The 27,298-nt window shown below is 39.0% G+C and overlaps 1 protein-coding gene across 1 annotated transcript in view; it reads right to left on the bottom strand.

The window, feature by feature from the left end:
* SPSB4 (splA/ryanodine receptor domain and SOCS box containing 4) overlaps positions 1–27,298 on the bottom strand; it is a 79,928-nt gene that overhangs the window by 28,995 nt on the left and 23,635 nt on the right. The window lies entirely within an intron of this gene.

Below are 27,298 nucleotides of genomic sequence, written 5' to 3'. Positions count from 1 at the left end.
GCTGAGCTGCAACAAGAAGCCTTCTGTAACTCTGCATTTGGCATTCCTCGCTGCACAGGTGTCTCCTGTGCTTATCATAAAGCAGATCAGTGAGTCCACATATGGGGTCTTAAACACATTGTGCTAACATGGGGGCAGTCCTGACCAGCAGCTGCTCCAGGATTATCACATCCATAAAAAGCAACAGGTGCTTGTTCATAAAAAACAAATTTATTCTCTGTGATTGTCTGCCTGAGGGCCATTACCCACAGATACACATGCAGCTTGGACTGGATTCCTTCTCCTCATCCCCTCATTCACAGGGTTTTAAGAAAAAACTCTTGATAGTCTGCAGCCATATGCCAACAGGCTTTTATCATCTTGGATCACAAGTAGCCAGGGATAGACCCAGTCCACAGAACTGCCCTCTCCCTGGAACCAGCACACCTCATCTGCTCAGCCTCCACCTGCTTCTTCATCTGCTGCATTTCACTACCTTTAGTTCTCTCCTCGATGTGCTGCAAAAGCATGCTGATCACTATCAGGCTTTGTTGGTACTATGTTAAGGGCTGCATTTTAGTAGAAAAAAAAAAAACAAAACAAAAAAACACAAATTATGTAAAACCCCTATCACTCTGTATTATGTACCTATAGGAAAGAATTTTGTTGGGCATAGCTCTACTACTGAAGCAAATACTATTTTGCAATACTATAAAAATCCAAATCCATTACTAAATACATATATTGCATGCCCAGGATTGCACACTGATATCAAATTAAACAATAGACATTTTAATGCAAATTGCCTAATCATAAATTTCAAAACCTACAATGATTAAATGCAAATTTAACAATAAAAATCTTATGGTTATAAATTCGTTTTTAATAAAGGTGAAATGAAGCTAAAAGAGACATGTTTAAAAACCTCCTAATCTGATATTTTCGCTTTTTTCAGTTGCAGGGTGATACAATTTTAAGTTTCTGAACTTGTTTCCTTGGTTATCAGTAGGATGAAAGTTACCCACAGTTATGACAACACACCTGGAGAGCTAGGATATACCCACTACTCCAAATATGTGGAGCTAAAACAGCTGAAACTAAAAGGTTGGAAACATTACAGAAAAGGGCAACATGCCCTCAAGGAAGAGGAGATGCCAGGCCCAGAGCCAGAGAAATACCAAATGGAAGTGCCCTTCAGACAAGTCCACAGCACCTGCTGCAAACACTACTGATACCACCGAGAGCAGGATTCCCTCCCACATGACACCTCTAGGAATCAGACATCCCCACGTTCTGCTGTGCTTCTAACAGCAACTCACACACAGGTTTTCAAAACACTAAATAGACCATAATACAGTAAAGCAGTCCTCTCAGCTCCCCAAAGAAGAACAAAAAATTGAATGTTTCAGACTGCATACTACTGTTTACAGTAACGTTTTACATATTCCCCATTATCTTCAATAAACCTAATAGCATCCAAGTCAAAGCTTTTTCAGAATAAAATCAGACACTGATCCAAGAATACCAATTCCATCAACTGCCACACAAAGCCCACACCACAACACCACTTGTACCAACAGCTCAAGCAGAGGGATGAATAACAGGGCAACACAGAGCAATAGTAAACTTGTAATCCCCACCTGGTTACAACATTTCTTACAAGTAAGATGTGCTCACCACACATCCCACTGAAACTTCTTAATTACAGATATAAGAAACATGTTTCTATTTTGCGTGATTTTACGTGAAAAGAGAGACCATTGCACTCTAAAAACTATTCTGCAGTGGCTTCCCTGCCCCATAAGCACTGCAGTAATTCATTTCAAGCCACTCACCCAAGACACAGATACCTCTGCAGCAGAGACTGCCGACACAATCAGCTGCTTCTGAACCAGCAGAGAAGTTGGCAGCCTTTCATGTCATTCAAAACAAAAATTAGGTAACTGCACAAAGAATAAACTTCAAAGTGCTTGTCCAGAATTCCCTCTGGGAAAGCACATCCATTTTTCACATGCTAATTCCAAGAACTGTCTGGTTGGTGCTGCTTATTTATAAATGTCTAAATAATTTTTTTAAACTAAATAACAAAATTCATGGTAAATTCTAAACCCATAGAGAAAGATATCATACTGTGCTGTACTGCTCAAAACAAGTATGTTCGCTTCTTTTCAGCTATATTAAAATTCAAAGGATTCCCAAGAGGATGATTCAGCAGTTAACATACATCCTTCAATATTAAACTGGTGAATCTCTCTCCTCAGAACACACACAATAATCATCCTCGTCTTATTTTTGAGTTCTTAATGCGTGAAAAATACTCAGTAAGAAGAGAGAAGTTTTCATTTATCATTCATTTTTTGATTTTTATGTATGAGAAAGGATTAGTCCACTGGTGGATTCAAGCCTTGTTCTTTAACTGGCAGCAACATGTTAGCTTCAGCCACCTGTATTTTGTCCCCAGCCACCTCTATTTTGTCCCCAGCAACAGCATGTACATCAGGGCACTTCATTCCTGCTCCTGTTTCAGTGAGGAATGCACATGTCAAAATACAAAAAATGACATTTTAGAAAACCGGGTTCCAAAACCTTGGAGGGAAACAAGGGGAGGGGAAAAAAATAGTAGCACTGCTTAACTCAGATGCACTCCCAAGTAGACACTAATTATTTCCAGGGTATTATGCATTTAAACCCTTAGCCTAAGACCTCTCCTGCTTGTCTGGAACCACACACCGTATGTGGGGTCCAAGACTCAGGAGCTTGGGAAGTCAGGGGGAGCCCTGGGAAGCCAGGCAGGATTATTCCCTCTCCCAGACCCGCCTCTGAGGATCCTACTGTGAGTACATTTGATGTAAACATTTTAAACATTTGTTTAGCAGAATTACAGATTTTTATGTTAATTTGAGAAGTCTTTGACAGAGGCAGCAGCTCTTTGAACGTGGACTACATATAGCTGGGCTGAAAGGAAAAAAGAGGATTTGGTGGTTTTGTTGTTTTAGTATCTTACACTTCTTCCTACTGTAGCAGCACAAGCAAGACTATCAGAGACCAGTGTAAAAGCAACATCTTTGTTTTGCAACCACTTTCCATTTCAAAGCAGCAAATCCAGACATCAGGGTTCCAATGATTTCTTAAATATCATTTCCATATGAGAAGCAGAGAGGTAACCTGCTTCTTCTGTTCTGTACTGTGAAAGCTTCCAATCTACAGATCCATTTGATAAAGGCATGGAAAAAAAAAAAAAAAAAAAAAAAGAAAGTATACATGTTCTCCCTGGGGCTTTTTGCTAAGGAGCTGATTTGCATGAGGCATTACAAATTAGCTTTTTTCAAATGAATGCAAACCCCTTAATTTACTCTATGCACATATTTAACAGATTATGAAATTAAGCAAATATATCAATTGTAATTGCTGTTTTGGACAGAGTTATCCTGGAGTGATCCTAACCACACTAGCAGTTTCAGAAAGAAAAAATGACTTTAATTAACACTCATACTGCTAACATACTATTCTTGAAGGAAAGCTACAGCTGCCCATAGGTCACCTGAGAGAGTACAATCTCCTGGATATTTATTGTCTATATGGCTATTCTGCAGAATATAATAATAATAATAATGTCAAGCCTTTATGCTGTTCCCTGCTTTTGGCCATGCTTCTCATTTGCCTTTGGAAGCAACTATATTGCTTTAACACCTTGGTAGAATTAAGCAGTACAAATAAACAAACCTCAGGTATGCAGGGGAAACTGGTTCACTTCACACACTTCAACTGATTTCCAGGTTCAAATGGAGACATGGAGTTCATGAGCCTTTAACCACAGAAATACAAAAGGCCATGCTCAGAAAAATTTAGTCCACATCCTTTTTCAGCCACAGCCTTCTCCAGCATTTCCAAAGCTAAATTCAAGACTTCAAACCCAAGCTGTCTACAATTAAGAAATGCACTCTGAGAAATGTGTTCCCCACGCCACAAGTTTAGCTCCAGGCACAGAAATCTCTGTACTCTCATGTTCAGATTTTTATTATTATTTTTTAGAAAGAAAACTGTATTAAGATAGGAACCCAGAGCAACAGCCTACAAGTAAATCATTTCCATTTAGTTTGTGAAGGCAACAGACACCACAGGAACACTGAGTCTAAACAAGAAGAGCTATTACCCATAGCTATTTCAGCACCTTTAATCCCTTCCCTCCCCCCAGGTTTTTTCCAGTGAGATGGGCTCAGCACTACCCTGTCTGATGTCAGTGGTTATTTTGTGCTGATTACTGAAATCAGATCTCCAGACAGGATATATTTACAGCTGTCTATGCTGCCTTACAATAAGCTGATGGATGACTCATTCTTTTTTCCCCTTCAGCTGAAATCACTAAAAGGAAGATGAAGGCAGTGACAGCTGGTGGGAAACAAGGGTCCCTTCCATCTCCTGCCACAGGGGAGCTGAGCTGCAAAGATCTTGCTCTTGTATTTAAAATACAAGATCTTGTATTTAAAATACACCATAATGTAAGCTTTTACCCACGTCTGCAATGACCCCCCCAAAAGTCCCAGAAAATTTATAATTTTGAAGATTTTAATATATATAAAACCTACCAATGGACAGGCTTTTATTTTGAGGCACAGTACCTGCATGCTCACCAAGGGCTAATGTCCCAGAGTGCCTGGTCCCTTGTCATTCACATTGAACAGAAAACACAAAATTAAAAGTCATTTACATATACATAAATATGTCACAGGAGGATGAAGTGTTAGTAGAAACAAAACTGAACTTTTTACATCAACTATCTAGATTGTGCAGATTTGCCTCAGACTAAAGATATGAGCAAATGGTGGGCTAATAGCACAGCCTGAGAGATTGTCAGCTCAGCAAGTCTGAAGGCAAAAAGCATCTCTCCTCTTTGTGTCAGTGATGAAAGTTCTCATTAGCACAGACTAATGTCAAAGAGGTCAAGTGTAGTCGTTGCATGCTGGCCTCTCATTTCTATCAGCATCAGCCAGTGAGGCTGTGTGTTGGTTTTAAGTCAGTTTATAACCACAACTGATTATCCTAACATATGGTGCATCAACAAAAGAGAGAGTCTTTGGTAAGCCCCATCAGCACCAATGAATCAGGTGGCTCAGTAAGACCTGCACCTTGCCAGCTTCTACCACTGTCTCTTTCTGTGGATTTAGGTCAGGCATGGAGAAGTCCTCAAATAGAGGTAAGCATATGCCTTCATGCCAGTGACTTCAATTTAGGCACACATTTGAAGAATTTTCTAAAAAGAGATGATGTCCTGAACTGGGATTGATGTTCAGTACACAGCCATGGCATGAGTGTGTTCAGCTTGGAGACTTGGGAGTGGTCTGCAGCATCACATGGAACTAACATCTTAAAAAAACCCAAAACGTACAATATTGTGTACTATATAAAAGACATCCAGCACACCCATATTGACTGAATGGTTCTTCAGTTATCAAGTTTTCCTGTTTATGATTTAAGGTCTGAAGTCAAAACAGAGCTGCTAAGCTACCCCATCAAGATTTAGCCTCCCAAAACCAACTTCTCTCAAAATGAATGACAAATGTGGGCAGATTTTTAGCACCAAAAATGTCTCATTTCTTAATTCCCCATTTGCCAGCTTGCAAAACTACTTAGCAAATACTAGAAAACAACAAGGAACAGACATCTCATCCTTATCAACTTGCCATATAAAATAAAGACAGAAGCAAGATATTTAATCTGGAACTGCTACATGAAGCACACCTTCCATCAACAAAACGGGATTTTCAACACATACTTAGTGTTTATCTCAAACATTCCTTAATGACCTGCTGGGTAGAAACAACATAATTATTTTTTCTCAACTATTTAGCTTCTTGGCCCAGTGTTTTGCTGGACAAAGCTATATTCAGTTTGCATCAGTGGTAGGAATCTTACTATGACAGTGACAACTGCAGATTTGTTAAATGAACATTGCCTCAGTCAGCCTAGAACTATAAAAGAAAATATTTCATGAAGGCATTTTCCTCCACAGTGAAAGGAACTGAAGTGGCAAGTAAAAAAGGGCTTAGTAAACAAGGGTTGAGTCTAAAAAAAATATTTATCAAAGTTAATAAATTGAAGTTAACAAGTATCCAAAGGGCCTCTCATTAGCCATTTCAGGTGAAGACCACATCTATAAATTCTTATCCTTTATGGCTATACAATTTATGTTAGGAGTATCAACAACCAGAGAGATTTGTCTTAAAGGTATAAATTAACAATGACAATAATGTGTTTAAGTATTTGGTACACAGGATATTGTATCTCAACCAGAAAGCTTCTAGTACCAGTAGTTTGGAGACAAGCAAGAGTATCAACCAAAACAGTTTTCTAATGTAAAGAAAAAAAATCTAATTACATGGGAAAAACTCCAGTTCTTGCACATCATTTCCTCAAATACGTTTGCTACAAATATTTGAACATGCCTTTAAAATGTGCAAAAGAAAAAAAAGAAAAACTCAGAAATAAATACATCAGTACTTTTTTTTTTTTTCAGTACTAATCCCCACTGAAAATAAAAACAAAAAACAACTAAGCAGGTAGACCTTGACTCATGCATACAAAATCCAGATTCCTGAAATGTTGAATACTGAATTACAAGGTTACTATCAGCCTTCTGGGGAAGTTTCATCACCCAAAACTACAGCTTATAAAGTCTGCTGATTGCTTATCTCCAAGAGGCAAACACCCCCGAGGCTGTCTGAAGCCCTGTGGGATCACCATCTACTTTAGAACAAGCTCCTGACTCGGATTGTTTGTGCTAAGTCACGGCATTTCCTTCCCATCTGCAAAGGCACAGGCAAGCTCAAGTTATTCCTTCTTTCTAAAGGCAGCTTCGGGAACTCCACTGATGCTCTCAAAGGACACAGCAAACTTGGCACCAGCAAACAACAGCACTGATTTTCTCTGACTGAAGGAGACAGCCATGGAAATAGCACAGGGGGAAATTAACAATTCTTCTCACAGGCTACCTCATGCAGAAGAGAAAAAAACGAAACAACAAAAACCCAGCCAAAAATCTTCCTTTCTAGACACGATAAAATACTGACATTGCAACCTATTTAGCATAGCAACCCAATCAGTATACTCTAAACACTAACCTGTCTTTGCTGTTCAACTTGCTTTTCTCCAGGGGATATTGATTTTACTATACAGCTATAATTTAGGGAGTCATCCAGAGTAATTATAAATTCTGTTGATTTGCTTCCTTGCTTCTGAATGTGACTTCAAGTTCATGACTAGACTCTACATCAAACTGGAATTACTATAAGCTGCCAAGAGTTAAATTATCTTCTCAATTCCCAGCCCAAACAAACAAACAAAAAATAAATAGTCAGTTCTTTATGTGGCCCATATTGCATTATTGATGCAGAGATAACATTAAATATCCATAATCCCAGTAGCTGCTCTCTCCTTTTGGAATGGTGTATTTAATGACTGGGAAAAATAATACTGTGGTGGGGCTGTAGAGATGAGCCTGGTGACAGCAGCCCACCTTGAGCCCAGCAGCTGCCACTCACCCAGCCAAGAACTACTCAGAGCCTCACAGGCTTTGAATACCAAAAAATCTGTCACATTTTTTCGTGCCTTATCCAGGCAATGTAAATCACCCAGTACTAAAGGCTACTCTGCAACGTATGCTCCTGAAAACCTTTAATTCCAGGTCTTATAGGGAGGGAAAGGCCCGTGGCTGCCTTGCTGTGCCCCCGAGCTGAAGGAACCCATCCCACCCTGGTTTTCCATCTCTACAACAGAGAACGCAGTGGCCACATTATGGTACTTTTCAGAGTTCTAAATCTTCTCTGAGCAGCAACAGGAGAGTGACCTTGGCTGCTATAGCTACAAACTACACAAGTGAATCCAGGGGTGCATTTTCATAGGGACTCATTTGTGCTACCACTGAAAAATCAGGAGCAGAGCACAGAGCAGGAGCCCTGGCTGTGCAGCACAAACCCAAATCAGCATTTGCTTCTGTTGAGACTGAATGAGTCTCAGCAGCTCCTCTTCAGCCAGAAGAATAAAAATCAACCAATTCTAACCCCGGTGACAGCCACAGTCTCACCCTCCAATCTCCTCATCATATCCAATACATGGATAACATTATAATCAAGGTCACTGAACTTAAAAAAAAACCAACAACTTGCAAGTAGGAGAAAATTGCTGGCATAGCCCCTGATAAAGGATAATAAATTAGCCTCATTATAAAACTTACAATTTACTGCCAGTTCGATACTATCCATCTAACCAGCAGTTCTTCCTGGCCCTAGGATGTAAACTGAGAGAGCTTTTCTCGTATTTTTTTCTCCCAGAACACAAACTCCTAAACCATGATGCAGTTTGGGCTGATGGAGCATTCGGCAAGGAGGGAACCATGCAGAAATGGGTGCAAGGACAGCTGACAGCTGGCATAGACAGGGCAACCTCATCTCTGACAAAGATAGAGAATGGCTCTTCCAAGCTTGAGAATGTTGCTTTCATTTATTTATACCTTTATTGATATGCAGATGTACAGAGAGAGTGGAGAAATCTGATTTAGGAGTGTTGGGGGGTTTTCCAAATAAAATGTTTCTAAGCTTTTCTAAACAAAAGCAAACAAATAAGCAAGGCTCAAGAGTGATTTTTAGAAAAATAAGCATTCCAATAATATAGTATGCTTTAAAGAGGATATTTGGCTTACCAGTCTGTTTACACATACTTTAAAATCTTACACTTTAAAACTGTGATGGAAATGTATTGATTCGCTCACACATTTTTCAACATTTCTCCTCTCTAATTGCTCAGCTCCAGGAACTGTTTGTCAATGGAAGCACAGTTAAATGTCTTTCTAAATAAGTCAAAGAAGAGACATTTTTTTTCTCCTCTTCATATATATTTGCCCCATCCCATAATGGGAGCCATAGTGCCTGCAGGCAGACTCCAGGCAAGGATATAAATCCCAAGGAACCCCAAGAGCTGAAGAGAGAGATGCAAATTTTTGCACCCAGAGAGGGACTGCTGTTTAGTTTGGCCTCAGCCCAACACAAGCTCTCTGACTAAAGAAGTGCCAAGGTTTTTCCCTTGCCTTATGAACTTTCTATGAGCACTTGGCCATGGTTAACTCTACAGCTAATTGTAGCCACCTAAAGCAAGACAGAGAGAACCCATTTTCTCCACAAAATGTTTCTTTATAATTAGGCAATGTCAAGAAGGGAGTGAAATAATGAAGCCTGTGTTTCTAATACGGTAGCACTCTGGGCAAAGGATTTTTGTAATAAAATTAATAGCAAGTAAAAATTTGCACTAAGAGCTTATGCAACAAATGCTTTGAAATTTCTTTTTAAAAGTACCTGAATGCACACCAACAAAATAAGCATCTGATAAAATATTCTCATACAAAAAGCTTTCTTGTCTATTGTCCATGTTTCTTACAGGATTTTAAAAAAAAATATGCTGATGTCCATTAGAATGTGAGTTCAATTAAACTACAAAGTTCAAATAAGTCTCTTAATGAATTAAATAAAAATTAAAATAACGAGTCTCCCTGATTGATTCAAGACATCCATAACTAATTTTTTCTTAAAATGCAGTATCATTTTCAATAAACCTCTCAGGGTTCAGAAAAAAGACAGAAGTTCAAAATGAATGCTTTTTTCTTCTTGTAGTCCATATTTTTTAGATAGTGGATATGTGCTAATAGCTTGACTGGACAGGAGCTGTTTGTTCATGGTACTTTGGGGGAGGAGATTTGCAACAGTCACACCAGTTTCAGTGACTGCCAAAAAACTGATACTTTGTTCCCTGCCTTCAAATTCAGCAGCAATTATATTCCACAACCAGCCCCACTGAGACCAAATTTGCCCAGCAGCAGTAACACCATCCAACAACCTGGTTCAAGAGGCAGCTTTTGTCACCTGTTGCCTTAGATTTTGAGAATATATTACACAAGACAGGTGGATGTGATGCTCAGGGACATGGTTTGGTGGTGGGTTTGGTAGTGTTAACAGTTGGATGCAGTGATCTTAAAGGTCCTTTCCAACCGAAATGATTCGGTGATTCCGTTAAAGCATCAGTTTCTAAATCCATGCAGGAAACAAGGAGCAGGTGTCAAGTTTCCAAAGGTTTAGGATATAAATACACGATATAGATAGACATGCATATATATAATGTATATAGAGAGGAAGCAAGCCAGGAAGGGTAATTTTGCCATGACAAAACTCACTTGACGTGAACCACTGCAAAGGTAAATGAGCAATTGTAGCAGTACCAGTTTTTACCCATTTTCAGGATAACACTCCTGCTTCAGAGACCACATCAGTAACTTGATCAGTTCCAAACTGTTAACATAACTCACATGAATTTGTGTCTAATCAAGCAGATACTAAAATTACTCAGCAAGAGGCATTTTTTGCTTCCTTGCTATCCTGAAGCACTTTTGTTAGGTTTGATTTCTTCTGTTGGTCTGTCTCTACTTTATATAGAGAGACAAAAGGCAAAATAATTGCTGCTTTTCCTCAGCAGGAAAATTGTCATGACCAGTTCTGAATGAAAGATCAGCATAGGATCTATAGTTATAAGGATATATAGTATAGCTATAAGGATACTAACATGTACAGCTTCCTAAAGGTTACCTAAATGTGAACAGATGCTCATTTCAGCTCAAGGAAAAAGGTAGATTTAATTCCACCATCGAGCAACAGCAAGCTTTCTGCCATGGCCTAATCTTTACAGAGGACAGTTTTTAGGCTTACTTATAATAATCCATTTTAAGCTGTTTCCGTTTTAAGTTGTTGAAACATTTTATAAAATGTGTCTGACAAAAATTTGGTTTTAGTCTCCTGGAACTATTTTAAGCATTTAGTTGGTAATGAAAAACACATGTGAGAAACAGAATATCAATTAATTTAGAGAGTAGTATTTCCAAACTTTATTTTAATCTTATTCATAGAGGTGAAGTGGAAATGAAATTCACCTTATATGACCAGACAAACCAGTCCTGCAGTCCTTGCTTCAACTCTTATAAGCAGCTTCAATGCTCTTCAAAATTACTTGACATTTGACTATATGGAAGTTATGCTGTGTCTCTTACCATAGTTCATTATATGCAAAGTCACAAATTCACTTCTCTTACCTTTTGTCATTTTAATAAACATACAGCTAAACCTGGTATTTCACTAGAGCACTTCACATTTGACAGACTTGACACAAGGCCTTCCATCATCACTTTTTCTGTGCCATTCATGGAATGCACCAAATATTTTTTAGGTATTCTCTACAGTTATTTCTTTTTCAGGCTAAAGAATCAAGCCAAAACAAACCAGAGGTGCTTTGTCACATAACACATGCATAAGATGCCATGTGCTCAAGGTGCAAAAATTTTACACAGCTCCCCATAAGATAACCAGAGAGTTTAGGAGACTATTAAGAGTTACTGAACACATATACATCTGGCTAAGTCACTAGAATCCAGATGATTAGAGGCTAAGGGATCACCCAGATTAAATAAGCTTCATAGAATAACAGAAAGGAGAGGGATCATGCCATAAGTTTCCCCAGTTCCTACATCTTCCCTTAGCCAAGGTTGTCATTATGGAAGACTGCAAGACAGAGCTACGTGGACCATTGGTCAGACCTAGATTCCTGCGTTCCTTCCTTATGTAAGAAGCAGTACTTCCCTTCTTATCCAGCCTGTTAAATTTTAGTATTTATTTATTTTCGTATTCATTTACTAATTTTTACTGCTGGGGAGAAGGGGTATAGGAAGACAGGTATGGACAAACCAGCACACAGTACTCAAGATACAAGCTGGTCACAATAACAAACAGGTTTCCTGTTTGTTTCAATCCCCACCATATTCACCCTTTGGATCACTCATTATTGATATTTTCATAATATGCTGAATGCCTCTAGGATCTCTTTCCAGGTGACAACAGCCCATGGTGCACAGGAACTGTTCACACACACTATGTACAAGCAGATTTGTTGCCTTCTCCCCTGTCATTCACTATGCATAACTAGCACATCACTCCATTTTACCTACCACTTGATAACCCAGCTGCTAACTACTGAAGGACTCCTTGACAACTCTCCTTGGAGTCACATTTAGATTTACTTTGAAATTCTACAAATTTTTACTTTGCTTTCTTTTTCTGTTCATCATTAATGTATTGAGCAGAGTTGATGCCAGTACAGATCCTATTAGTGATCTTTTTGCAATTTAAAATCCAACCATTTGCTTCTGTTTTATGTTGCCTGCCTTTTAAAATGTTCTCTTAGCTGTCCAGCTTTAATGGTGGGTAAGATTTTTGGAACAAGTGCTTTTGTAAGGTTCTCTGAAGTATTCAGACTGTCAAAAACCAGTGGATTGCCCTTGCTCTCACACATTATCACATTCAAAGAACTCTGAAAAACATCAGATTAACTCTCCCTCATGAAACAATCACAATTATCACATATCTAACTACCTCATAATTCTAATCTTTATTGCAGTTTCTAGTAGTAGAAGCCCAAATTCTTAAATTATCTTCATGTGAACACTAGCTCACCATCTGGGATGAGTACCAAAACTTATGAATTTCCCTCTGTAATGGCATCTATTGTACCTAATGTACAACCAGGTAATTGAAAATACACTTGTTTTTTCAGCCAGAACATCCAGGTAACTTGAAAAGCACTGCAGAAGTAGGTGTGAGGCCTCAATGGAAACAACATAAAAATGTCTCTAGTCTGAGCACAAATATACCAGCTGAAGTGCTGCAGAGTCCCCATTCCAGTGGTTGAAGTTTTAGTTTCATGGACTTAGTATTAAAAAGGGACTGAACTCAAACTACAGTGGCTGAAAGGGACACTAATAAACACACCCTGTATGAGGAGTCTAAATAAGCATTCATCAAGACAGCCACTGCTGCCAGTTATTTTTGTTCAAAACTACCTTTTGACTACAAATTCTAGCAACAAATGGGAAAGAAAAATTATCTCTGGTCTCTAAAGAGCCAAAAGGAGGTCAGCTTAACACTTCTCTGAGGACCATCAGCACACTGCTTCTCAGAGGGCCTGGCAAAGCAGAGCACACCAGCATCACCCCTTCCACCCTCACTGCTTTCTGTACCTGCACAGAATTCTGGGGCTGGGCTGGAGGAGCAGAGACCAAGAGTGGAGAAAGACACCAAGAGAGATGTAGGCACAGCCCTGGACAGGCACAGCTGTAAGGGGACACGAGTAATGCCTGCAGGGACACTACACTTAATGACTACACCTTCTAAGGTACTTCGGGGCACACATCTTTTTCAGCCTAATTAAAACCAGAAATCATTTACTGCTCACTGTTTTTCCTGTGAGGCAGGAAACAACGGGAGACTGATGGCAGGAGAAGTACCCAGAGGGGATCAAATTCCCTGCTACAATTACCTAGCAAAAAGGGCAGTAACATCTTCAGAGACTGCTGTATGTACCAGACAATTATGTGCTTAATGAAGCAGTTGGTTTCATTTTTTTCATAAACAGTCCAATGTGTTTTATGAGAATTTCAAGATGTGCCTTAAAAAGGGTAAGAAGGAAATTTATGTGTTCATTCATTACAGATGGGCCTCATGGGGCATGGATACTTTGGCAAAGTCTGCGGAGACTTATTTGTAAAATTATAACAGGGAAGTCATGATCTTAAAAAAAAAAAAAAAAAAAAAAAAAAAAAAAAAAAGATAAAGAACTGGGAAAAGTTACAAGTCTAAATGTCTAAATCTTAGTGCACTCCAGGTACATAGGCCCTGCCAAACCAAGTGACAGAGCCCATAAAAAACTGAGACCAACTTTGACACAAAACCAGAAGTAAACTTGGACCTTCCTACCACCACCAGTAAGCAAGTCCACAAGGGTCATTGCCTCTTCCCCCTACCAGCTAAAAGTCCATCTCTGGCGTGTTTTCACTCTCCAAAGGAGTGCCATAGAACTGAATTAGTTTTGTTGCAATTTTTGACAATAAACACAACTAATGACTTCTTGATAGTACAAAAGAAGTTGATCTTTAAAAAACAAACAAAAAATTCATTTATTCAGGGGACAAATTCAAATTTAGGTAAGTTCAAGACAAATCTAGACAGCTTTGCACAATTGAAATTTTATGACTGACTCATTTAGCTAACCCCAATGGCTTTAAAGGTAGATTCTCAGTTTTTAGCTGAAAAGCCTATTTTAAAATACTGTTTCTACAAAACAGCTGTCAGAATCAGTTTATATAGAGCCAGTTCTACAAATTGTAGGAGGAGAGGCAGTATCATTTGCAGATTAAAGAAAGGAAAAAAAAAAAAAAAGATGAGTAAAAGATGGCTAAAGGCCACCTCCCAAAGAACAACACAGCACTTTTCTTCCCTGTCTCCTGAAAACATGCTGGTTTATATTACTCCCTGCAGAAAAACTAGAGCAACAGCATTACCAGTACCTGATCACTATCAGGAACCTCTCCTCCACCACCAGCAAAATAAACAGAGAAGACTTTTTGGATGAGGAGATACCATTTACCATCAGTCTGTGCGTTTCTGACAAGCTCACAGCATTACTAAGCTCCACAGAGGATCAGGACATTATTGTCAGATTAGCATTGGGGAATGGCTTTACCATCTGCTTTTTTTGGCTCACAATCTTAATCCTAAAAGCTTGAAAAACAAGATTTTTTACACTGAATGTGTGTTCTCCTATTGTTTTTATAAATATGGTTTTCCCCAGCAGCAGCTTGCATGGGCTAGTACTGAGCTATTCCCTAAGTAACAGAATATTTCATTACCATTTTCACCCACTTGAAGAGCAGGTCAGTTGCTATTAAAATCCCACTTCTACATATTACTTCAAACACTAATCATGTCAAGTTAGTCAAAAGCTCTAATTTAAAAGCATTCCCTCTTTTTTCAAATTAACTCTGCATAGGCAGTTCTGCACTGGGGAGAGAAGGTACCTAGAAGACATTAAAATTAATGGGGTTTATATCTACAGCTTATCTGTTTAATAAGGGTCAGTAAACTCACAACATGGGAAAAAGAGGAAATAATTACATTTGCTATTGCAGGTAATTGTCAATAATGGAAAAATATATAAATAATAAATAATTCAGCTCCCTTCTGCCTAATGATCATTAGCATTCTTTTTCTGTTGTCACATATTAGACCTCCTCCACCTGAAAGGGATTTCATCTTCATGACAGTACCAAAAATCCTTAAAATCAGAATGCTATTTGTGGGTCAGTTAGGATTTGTAAATATAAAATGCACACATGTAAATAGCACCCTAATGGTAGAGGTCACACTGAGTTCTGAATATTCACACTTGTAAGTTATTCTCTTCAGAGTATATGAGGAAAACTCATGTGACATGGTTACCAGATGCAGTATTTTGTTAGTTTTTACCTAGGAAAGCAAACCTTTTCCCTATTTAATGTAACATGCTAACTGCAACAGTTTACTAAGATATCTTATAAATTAAACAGATACATTCAAAGTGAATTTCATAGACAAAATGTTTCTTGACACTGGAATTTTAAGGAAGTTTCTACCAACACAGAAATCTGGGGAACAGAAAGCAGATGGTGGTTCCAGCTGACTTGTCTGATGAGAAGTTACTTGGAGCTCTGGGATTTGGTGTCCAGCACGTTCAGCTGGGTTGCTGAGAAACCCATCCACCACAACAGCCTGACAGCTTCTCTTGCTCTGACATTAGCCCTGCAGACAGACTGATGGGCTGCTTCCACAATATGCTGCTCCCCAACAGGAAATCTCTAGTTTGACAACAGCAAAGCTTTGTGGGGGAGGCTTCTCTAAATGGACAAACACACCCCAGCCCCCAAAAGCCATGCTTTTTAGACATGTTTGGAGATATTAAACCTCTAGTATCTGAACACCACACCAGACCCTGGAAATCTAGAGAATCAGAGAAACAGTGTGTGAGTAAGAAGTGGAAGCATAAACTGCTGATGCTGCAGCCAGAGAAGCTGTGAGGGCACAGCCCCCTTAGGTACAACTTCTGTACCATCGCTGCATTTTGTTCCATTCCTGTTCTGCTTTAAAGACAAACTTATTTCATTAATAATTTAAGATTATAGTATATACATGCATTATGTATCAAAGGTGTTTGGGAAAAATGGGCCAGAGAAAGCCTGGAAGTTCCCCTGGATAACTGATCAAGGAAAAAAACTTGCATTCTAAGGAAGGTGTTGTTTGCACAGAGATGCTAGCATTGGTCATGCTGCCAGTTTATCAGTTTCATTTCAGAAATGTTGCCGAGGATGATGATAAAAAGCCTGTAGCCCCAGTATGTCATCAAGTTACATGCTGGATTTTGAAAATGTTTGCATCATAGATGGCTCAGTTTCTACTTTATTCTTGGTCAATGTAATTACAAAATTACTTGAACTTCTAACTGGTGATCAGCTATACATGGAAATCAATACATTCTTTTAGAGAATACAGGATCATTTAATCAGAAACTAATTAGAAATATTTCAGTCAGAAAAGTCTGCAAGGTTAATTCAGCCTCCCAGATACAGAAATATTAACAGTTCACTCTTTCCTACCCAAACCAAAAAGCTTAGTTGTAAAGTCACAAACAACAGAAGACCCTGTGAGATGCCTACAGCATCACAGGGATTCCTGTAAAGCTCATACTGAAAACACAGCAAACATTTGTTAAGATCTTTGACTTATACAGGCTCACAGTTTGATTTATGAAAACAAATGGTTACCAAGGGTCAGGAAAGCCCTTTGCATGGCTGTGCCTAACACCAGCCGGAGCCAGGTGAATTTTCACTCCCTATCTTGTGGCTGGGATACAATCTGAGCTTCTCTGCTCATACCAGAAAAAAACTACCTATGAAAGTAAAAGTAAAGCAAGGATTTCTGGTCATTCAGCAGCTTGGATAGCCCTGACCTTTCCTCCCTTTGTGCTGCTTGGTTTACTATATCAAGGCTTATTTCTTTCTGTCAAAATCTCAGCATCTTTCCTTTTTTAACTGTCTTAGCATACTTATCTGGCTTCCTTGTAGCTTTTTCACATTTGCTCTTTCAAATACATCTTCCTAGCTTTTGCCAGCACTTCTCACTTCACCTCTTACTGTTCCCTCCTCCTTTAACACATGCTTTGTTCTGTTGCCTATGGGTCATCTGTCTCTCATGGCACTGTTTACTCTTTGTACCCTACAGCCCCTTTTCCAATGCCCTGTCCCCACAACTTAAATGCTTAAATCTCAATCTAAATGAGAAGAAAAGAATACGTTAGCATTACTTCCCTTCCTGACACAAGAAAATACCACTGATGCTGGTTTCTTAACAGAACACCAACGCAATTACGTTCCCTGAAGTCTCTGTGGACCAGGTGAAGCCATCATCCTTTCCAAATGTGTCATGAACAAATTACTCAGAAGTACAAAAGGACTGATGGTAACCAAATACTAACATACACTTAATGGATTGCAGATTTTGCAGGATGTTTAAGTTTCCCCTCTGATCTCTCTGAACTTTGGCCTTCATTTGTTTATACAGGCAGAGGCCAGCAGGTCATACTACTAAAATCAGCAAACTGTTTACACATATGGTAAGTACGAATGGAACAGAAATGTAGTCATGGCTACAACCATACATACCACATTAAAGCAATTACTTTAGTTAAAATAACAAAAATACAGTGAGTCCACATATGTGATGAGGAGACTTTCCAGGGCAATGAAACTCAGTGTGAGCTAAGAAATTAAATGGCATTTCTTCAGAAGCCTACATGCACGTTCCAGTCCAGTGTAACCCAAATCACTTGCTCTAGCAGTCCTTGTTTCATGGAAAACCTGAAGTATTTGGTACCACCAGTGGCACATTTTTAAGTGCAAGTACAAAGTTCAGCACTGTGGGAGTGAATACTGCAAAGACTATAAAAGTTTACAAAGCCAGGCTGGAAGAGAAGCTGTCCCTGAAGTTACATCCACTCCAAGCACACTGCTGGGCTGCCTTTGTTTGAACACCAGGTTGGGATAGTGTTTCACCAGAGGCAACTTACTGGGGAGAAGTTCTTTGTTCAGTGATAATTCATTATTTTCATAATACTTATTGTTACCTTTAAAACTAAAATTTGCTATTTAAAAAAATCATTATGTGCTTAAGAAAAATAATTCCTAAGCCTTTAAAAATTATTTTAACCTTTAAAGATCTTATAAAAAGCCTCTCCAAACAGCATATTTCACATCATGTGAATTACTTGGAAACAAGGCATTTTCAGAAGCATGAAGTGTTTCAATTTTGAATGTGTGAATGGGCTACTAAAGTAAGCCCACACTCTTTTCTTTTGATGGACCAGGAAGGTACTTTTTGAGCAATTACAGCATCTCTGCTTAAGAGAATGTCAAAAAATAAAAGGAAAACACTACAAGAAATTATTAAAAGCATCAGGATCTTAAAGAAACTAATTTCTTTGTCTTAGTTAAATATACTCTGTCACATTTGCTGGAATCAGAGGTGAGGAAGCAATTCTTTTTAGCTTCAAGATGCTGGATCAAGGGTTTCTGAACTGTTCCGTGGCATATGAGCAGACATATAGATGCCACTACACATATATATGCAAGAAAAATATTATTAAACATTCATAGTTACTTTTAATTGAAAAGCAAAAGCACATCTTCCAATTTCATGTCAAAATAATGCCAGCTCCATTTACAATGGAGATGTATCCTGCTGTGGAAAAAAAAAGATGTCTGTTGGGAGAAAATGCAACCATGAATCTCAAGTAAAAATTATCCTTTTTTTAGTGTTACCTACTTCCTTCATCAAAATACATTTTGATTCATACAAAACAATTTTCTATAATAAGATAATTTACTTAGCCAGTGATAAGAAATTGGCAGAGACAGAGCTTATAAGCAATATTCACTTATTAAAAAAAAAAATAAATTAGGAAGTAGAGGTATAGTGCTAACTGGATCTGAGGTAACACTGGACACCTGCCTCACTCAGTTACTGCCTGCCAAGTCCACTCTGAACAAGCATTAACAAAGATTGTTTTTCCTATGCTCCTCGTGAAAAAATCTTCCCATTGCAACAGACAATGTCAGCACCAATGCACCTCCAAATAAGTCATGATGAATCCTGGCCAATGTGCAGACATCAATACAAAATGCTCGGTTTTTTTCAAATTGCCAACAGAAACCCTCTTGGGATTGTCATAATTTCATATTCTGTATTTCACTATCAACTTACACTGAAAAATAATTTTCAACAACCAGAAGAATCCGCAGAATTCTTGCACATTAAGTCGTGTCAGTGACTTCTAGCATCTCCTTTGCCTCAACCATGTATTTCAGAGCTGAAGACTGAAACGCCCCATCTCACACTTCAGTGTCAGAGGATTTTCAGCAAAAATCAGGCTTGACAATAAGCCTGAAGACAGATCTGATCAACAGTCCCACCCCAAAGCAGGTAAAAGTGAAAGGCTGAAGTTATTTCACTTCTCTGTATACACAAGAATCAAACCAAAGGAGGGAGAGCTTTGATCCAGTCCTGTCCTCGACAGCATGACTCTTCATTTGTTATCTTCAAAGGACAACACAAAACTGAACCTGAGACCACAGGGACTGACATGCCCTGTCAGGTTTCTCTGCTGGCTGCCCTGGGTAAACTACAAAATACAGACACAGAGAACAGGGGAGAAAAGATTCAAGGGAGAAATGCTGGCAGAAAAGGAACACAAAAGAATGATTTGCAGCTGAGCTTGCCACCTTTTACTAAAGTGAAACACTATCTGGAAGAAAGTGGGACACAGCACAGTTGAAGGCTGCTGAGCTCAGAATTAGGGCTGCAAAAAGCAGATTCCATTTGGCTACTTCCCGACTCCAGTGTTCAACTTCACAGCCTCAGCATCACTTCACCACAGTGCTGCTGCTCCTGCTGGGGCACCTTTCCTCATTTCTACAGGGAGACAGACAGCACTGTCACTACTTTCAGGGGAACCAACCACAGAACATGGCAGCATTTCTGGGTGTGCTGTTTTTCAGGCACGTTTCCTGTAGATTTACCATAAAAATATGGGGTTTGCTATAAGCTGAAGTCTGGTATATAAAGTGCCACTCAGCATGATATACTCCAGGAAGCTGAGGGTCTTCTCATGCTTACCTTTTTTACTTGGAACTTGCTCTGCACCCAAACTCTAGAAATTAGGTTGCTCTCTCCCTCTTCTAATAGAGGAGTGACACTGTCTTAAGAGGAAGAAAAAGAGGTCATCTGCAGAAAGAGCTTGTGATTAGAGAAGGGAATAAAGTTGTATGGCTAGAAAGACAAAGTCATATCTTAAGGAGAAATATAAATTATGAGGAAACTTATATGAAATAGTATTAAAAATGGACAAAGCATGTACTTTTGGGGCAATAAAGGAAATATATCACTGGATAATGATGTATAATGATAGCATTGCAGAAGCACCACTATTTGCATTGAAGCTTGGATCTACACTATACAGTGCCTAACAGCAATACAGAGGAAATCCAAGAATAAATAATCTTTACAAATTTCTACTTCCAATACAAAGCTCTGAGAATTAGTCCATGTTGCTGAGAAATTCCAGCATTGTAGCTTGAGCAAACTCATGAAAAGATTAAGCAAAATGTCTAAATTCTATTCTAGAGTAATAAGATATTCAAAGCATAATTTTAGATTACACTATTCACTTCAGTTTTGGGAACAGAGCTGTAGTCATTGCTCTTCAAGATTCTAATTTCCTTAAGAAGCAGATACATGGAAAATCAGTGGAAACACGATCAGAATACACAAATATGCATTTTTTTCCTTAAAATCCTCAGATCTGGCAGTTGCCATGGCATCTTTGTGAACCTGAGTGGGAAGAAAAAGTACAGGTATGTCAGGATGCAAAAAAAACCATGACACAGCTGTGGACTACTGATGCTTGTTCTTAGCCTTAGGAGCTAAGTTTGACAGCACCTTCTTGTATTTTAGGCCAATGATAACTGGATTCCCTGCTAAATAAACCAAGTAGACTAGGCTGCAAGAGGGGGAGGGGGAAACACACTTATCTCTAAAGCTTGAGATCTTAAAAGATCAAAGTTGTATAAAACAAGACAAGGCTAATCTTACAAGCACAGAAGCTTAAGAAGGTCTTTACAACTACATAATTTCAAAGCAACTATTTGCTAACCTGAGGTAACTGGATTATTCTCTGAATTAATACAATTAATATATGCTAATGAAAAATATAATTATTCCACATTCACTCAAAAGGCTATTATGAAGAACATTCACTATTTCAGCTAAAGTCACAGCCTTAAATCTGAACTGTGCTTCCTCTGGAAGAGTGACACTGCACTTCATGTTGTACTGTTATCAATAGCTGAAACTGCCCTACCTGAAGTAAGCGATGAGAAAAAAAAAAAAAAATAGGTAGGAACCTATTATTAACATAACAGAAGAGAAACTTAGATCTGAGGAAGGGAGGAAAGAAGCAGGAGGACTTCTCTGAAAAACAGAAAAGCATTTTGGAGATGTAATGCACAGACCACCAAGAAGGGACAGGGAATGGATGGGAAAAAAGCAAATTAACCAACTGGCAAATTGTAGTGACAATGGAGTGGTTTCAACCTGCTGAGAAAAGGCTGAGAATTAATTAGAAGTGTCAGTAAATTAGGATTAAAGGACAAGAAGTGCACATAACTCAGAGAAGGGTGCGCATGTGGAAGATTACAAAAAAAGAAAAGCCAGCAATGGGCTATCTGATTCCTGAAGTAGGAATTGAAAATGATGGTTCCTGTTAAATTATCTTGAAAGTCAAAAACTGCTTCTTCACAGCATTAGCTGTTTCATTAGTACTGCTTCACACTCTGATTGCCTATCTGTAGGGAAAAACTCCTCAGCTTTAGCAAAACTGGATTTTCAGAATACAGTATTTCCACTGTAACCTCCAGAGTAATGCATTTTATAAATATAATTTCAAACAAATAGCTTTAGATAAACAAACACCAAATCAATAACAAATTTTTAATTGAATACTACTTGTGGGAAAACCCAGAAAGTGGGATAAGAGATTATGTTTCTCCTTGCAGTTAACAAATCTGTAATTTTGACTTAGATTTCTTTATAAAAAAAAAAGGCCTCCAAGGGGAAGTTTGCATTTCTAATTAGTAGTCATAGCACGTTAGGGATGTACCACTTCAAGTTAAAATAAACCAAGAACATTGGGAAAGGGAAAAGTAGTTGTGCTTAGTTCCATAGCTCCAAATTTGTTATTTGAGCTCAGAGGCATCATCTTTAGGCACATGCAATCTAAGCTCTAAAAGAGACCCAAGGGTTGTGGCCTTCTGCCAGGCGAAGAGCAAAACATTCAAATAGACCCCACATCATAAAACTTCTGTAGCTGTAGTAGCAAACTGAGATGTGTCCTGAGCCCCTTCCACCCTCCACCTGTAATGCAGGACAAACCCCAATGCTTCTTCTCAGCAGCAGGAGCCAAAGAGATGTCCCTCTCCCCAGACAACCCAGGGGAGGAGAGGGAGTACAGATCCACAGACATGAAGTTCTGTCCCTGGACCTCAGTTCAGAGCAGACCCAGCTCCCTGAATGCATACATCTCAGGTTTAGGGGTGCACCAGCAAACAGGACCTCAGGTTTTCTGCTTGGATGATCGCTTTAACCCACCTGTTTACTCATTGAGAGGAGCTTAATGCACATACTTAGATTATTACTTCTGTTTAATTTGGGGATGTGAATAGTTACAAATGTTTAAAAACATCTGCTGCAGGACAGTGGTCAGTAAGAGCTGACTGAGAGCCCAGGGACAGATGTTGCTCAGTAGCAAATGCTACAAGAAGGATCTGTAGGTTAAAACACTAATTGGTACAAAAAATGTTTCCCATAAATTACATTTAGAAGTCTTGTCTTTTGAGACAAATGCTTCCAGGTCCACGAACTTGAGCATTACACTTTTTCAAAACTGTGTAAAGGGTTATGCAAGTTCTAGCACAAGAACCACAGTGGGCTATCAAGCTCCAGAAGCATTCTTTCACACCTGCACAGCAAAAAGAACCATAAATCCCACACAAAAGGAAATAAATAGTCTACCATACAGTATCATCATTCAGCCATTTCCCAAATTTCTCATAAATGTAAAACTTGGGTGTAAGAAAACATCAATTCAAGGCAAGACACCTAAACTCTGAACAGAAGAGAATAGGGAAGCTAACAGGATATTATTGATTATATTTAAAGTGTTACAGTCTTTTTGCGAACAAAACAGGAGTTATTCTTGTTGAAACTTAAAAATTCTAAGAGCAAAACATGGCTGGGCTGGACATCAGACACCATTACCAAGAAGTTTGTGGGGCAGCATTATCCCAAAATCTTACCAGATTAACTCATCTCTAAGAAATTGCTTCAGAATTTATAACCAGGAACATATACCTTGGCAGTAATGGGGAGGGGAGCAATTTTCTCATCTTCAGTTCTTGTCTACTCAGCATGTTGTTGCATGTTCCCACCTTTCACATGCAATGTTAAGACTTCCAGTACTCATCTAAACATTGGCTTAACCATCCTTCATGCAAATGCACAACAGCTAGTTTGGCAGGCTGCAGCTTTCTTTAAAATTGTCACAAGGAGACAGTGTCTCTAATTAGGACACATCCCATAATGTAACCCAAAGAGTTGCTTTGCTCCAAGGCAGCAGCTGCAGCAGCCAACACTGAACTTTCAGCAAGAGTCCATGGTACAGATTAAAGAGATTTGAAAACTCTCTAAGAAGCATTTCTAGAGATAACCAGGCCAGTTCTGATGCCCACATCCAGATGTTTCCTCAAGTCAGTACTGAAAGAGCACTGTGCTTATGTGTGCTCATGTGGTGGTTTCCAAGACCTGCAGAGCCAGAAACCCTCAGGATTTCATTTCAATCAGCTCTACACTATTGCACAAGGATAGATGGAAAATCTTCCTGCAGCCTCCTTTTGCCTTCTCCTTGCCTGGCAAGATAAGAAATTCTAAATTTTGTACCTATGAGTTGCCTTACCAAATTCTCTATGGATCACCTCTTGTTACTGTTATTATTATATACGGAACGCACACCATCTGGTTTTCTCTTCCAGCATCAATTCAGAACAGGGCAGAGCTGGACCTGCAATTCACTCCTATAAAAAAAGTATTTTGACTTCTGGAAATCAAAATACTGACCATTCTATCAGGCATTTTTAAGGATCAGAATAAATCACTGTTCAACTCACCAAGGCAATGGCCAAGTTTCCACCACGACACCATGTCCTTGTCCAGCTTTCTTTAAATACACAAGCACTAATGGATCATTCACAACTTGCACATACATTTATACAAAATGTTTACTATTCAGTCTATTAATAGTCTTCAATATTCCTCATCAGACAACAGACATAAATAGCCTAGCTTTTTTTAAACATGCACGTACCCTGATGATAAAAGCATCTGAAAAATAACATATACCACATTTATGTTATTTGGTTGTTTTAATTATTGCAATAGGCAATGAGTCAGAAGTCTGATGTAAAATTCTGCAAAACTTGGGCACTGGCAAACATCAGAGTGGTGAATACTGATAGCATCTGATCAAAGATGTTTGTTCTGGGAAGAACTCGGTGTGCTTATGATAAACACTTTCCACCCCTGCCTTCCCTCCCAAGCCCTGACAAATATTTGGAATTTTGAGTCTCTCAAATCAAAGTGAAAAACCATCCTGTGAAAGTCACAGCACATCATCATGTGATGGTCAAAGCAGTTTCTGAAGCAGAATAGTGTGGGTATCACATGCATCTGGAAGAACTACAATTGATTTTAACCACAGCATTATTCTAAGAGCAATATCCAGAGCACAGAGGGCACACGGGTCCTTGATCTCTGACCTGCAGCCTTACTCTTCTATGATTCTGCCATCTATGCAGTAATTAACAGACTTCAAAGTCTGCATCATTTCTATACCACCACGACATATGTTTAAGTCCACTGCAGCTGCACAAGCCCATCATTTGGCCCTTTCACTCTTTCACTCCTGCAAGCCTTTCAGCCTTTGCTAGGCAACTGAAATACACAGGCCTTGAAAGTATTCAGAGGTCTCCTATTTAAACAGCCAAGTGTTGAAAACGCTAAAAATCCCTGCAGTCGAGGTCTCCATTTGCTCTGTAAGACCCCACATAAACAACCATTGCAAGCTGTGGTATGCATTCTGAACACCAACAATCAGTCACTAAATAGCGAGTTACAAGTCAGGGTTTGACAGCATGGTTTCAAGAACAGCTAAGTTACTACTGCCTGAAAAGCTGCAATCAGCAGTGTGAGATACTTCCAGGACAGAAAAGAAAGAAAGAAACAAGAAGAAAAAAAAAAAAAAAAAAGCGAGAATTCCTAAGGTTAAAAGCAAAATTACAAAAATTACACAACAATGCAAACCCCACACATGTAAGAATGTTCAACTGTATTTAAATTTATGAATGAAACATCAACCACTCTTTGAAGATCTACTCCAGTTTTCACAACAATTATCAAAACCTGTAAAATCAAGTGCTGTGAGAAGAAACATGAAGAGTGTCACATCCAAACTCGTGCTGCTACACAACATATGGCGGGATAGAAATGCTTTTAGCAGAAAAGAAAAGGTGTTTGCTTTAGAGCACCAGCTAAACAAGCTACTTTTGTTTCTTGAATGCTGTTTTTGTTGCAGGGCAGTCAGTGATGGATCAGTGAACATATGATAACAAATGACGTGATTCCAGGATGTCAAACTGCCCCATGGCAAAATGGCTTTAAACTTCCTCTTCACATGATCAGATGTGATCACTAAGACCTATATAAAAGTCCAGTTTACAAGTTTAGTGTTAACCACAGGCTCACACACACACATACAAAAAAAAAAAACAAAAAACTACTTTGACTTTCTCAGGGATAGTTTAGGAGGCTATCCTACCTCCCCCAGCAAAATTATCCCATGAGAAACCGGATGGGAATTTTTCTCTCTGCCATCTCACAAACCACAGCTATCCTTCTCTTCTTAGCTACTTTTATTTTATAATTTCTACCAAACTCACATCCTCCTCGGGTGTTTTCCTGTTTATAGAGCACCCTTGAGCAGCTCTGTGAAGGCTACAAAAGGAATACAGAACTATTCCTTGTGTGGACGTGGTGGATCAAGCTGAGCTGTCCTTTGCTTAGCTTGGCAGATATTCCCAACACTATAAAAATGGCTTTCAGACACAAATATTCAGTTTGTAAAAGTATCTCTCCCCCAGCACCCTCCGAAAAATAATAATAGCAGAAAGGAATCTGCAGCAAGCTGTCAGCACACCACTCCTTGCAAGGTCTGAGTGACTGCAAAATGCTTGCAACCAACCAGTACTCCCCTGTATGAAAACACTTGGGAAGCTGTCCTTGAGCTTCTTGGGCTGCAAGAACCTGCAGGATTTCTGTGGGATGAAGATTCTTTCCCCCAGTGCATATTACAGATGTTTATGACAATATAATCTTAAACAGGGTCAAATTATTTATGTTTCTACTTTGTATATCAGATACAAAGATAATGAGCAGAGAATTAATTTTTGACAGTAAAAAAAAAAAAAATTAGGCCACGCCCTCCTAATTGAAAAGAACAATACTTTCCTTTAGCAATTACTAATTGGATGGCAGGTGTACACTTGCTATTCTTCTTTTTTTACAAGACCAAGTTCTACTCATAAAATCCAAAAACCATGGAAGTTTTTCTTCGGTCACCTATTTTTGTTAAATCAATAGATCTATATTCATGGTTTCTCCCATGGCTCAGATAAGATAGTTGTTAAAAAGAACAAAGTTCCACGTACTACCTGTTTCAGCCTTCCACTCCCCTGTGCACAGCAGCCAAGAAGGCAACTGTAGGTAACTGGGTACAACTCCACATCCAGGGCTGTGTGTGGACCTGGCAGAGCACAGAGCTGCTGGAGCAGCAAGGAGAACTGGACAAGATCCAGTTCTGCAGCTCATCTGCTAGTGGGCTACTGCTTCAAGGTCACAGCAGAAACATGCTGCTCCACTACATAGGGATTTAATTTGATATTACCCCTAAAGGATCAAAAATAGCTAATGCTTATCCAAAGCCTCATATTTCTAGAAAAGAAAATGCCCTGAGAGAGCACCTTCTGAAATGAGCTAAGGAACAGAGCTCTCTTTCAGAAAAACTACTGAAAGCAGTATTTGACCTGAGCTCCCAGATTTCTTGGGGATCCACAGCTGCTTGTTAGGGCCCTGGAAAGAGAATTATGGAAAGAAAACCTACGGGCCTGAATTCAAGTATGTTTATACAGACCACGTAAGAGTTCCCA

Source organism: Calypte anna, chromosome 9, assembly GCF_003957555.1.
Source record: "Calypte anna isolate BGI_N300 chromosome 9, bCalAnn1_v1.p, whole genome shotgun sequence".
NCBI lineage: Eukaryota > Metazoa > Chordata > Aves > Apodiformes > Trochilidae > Calypte > Calypte anna.
The sequence above is the reverse complement of the archived record's forward strand: the minus strand, read 5'-3'. Positions and strand labels throughout refer to the sequence as shown.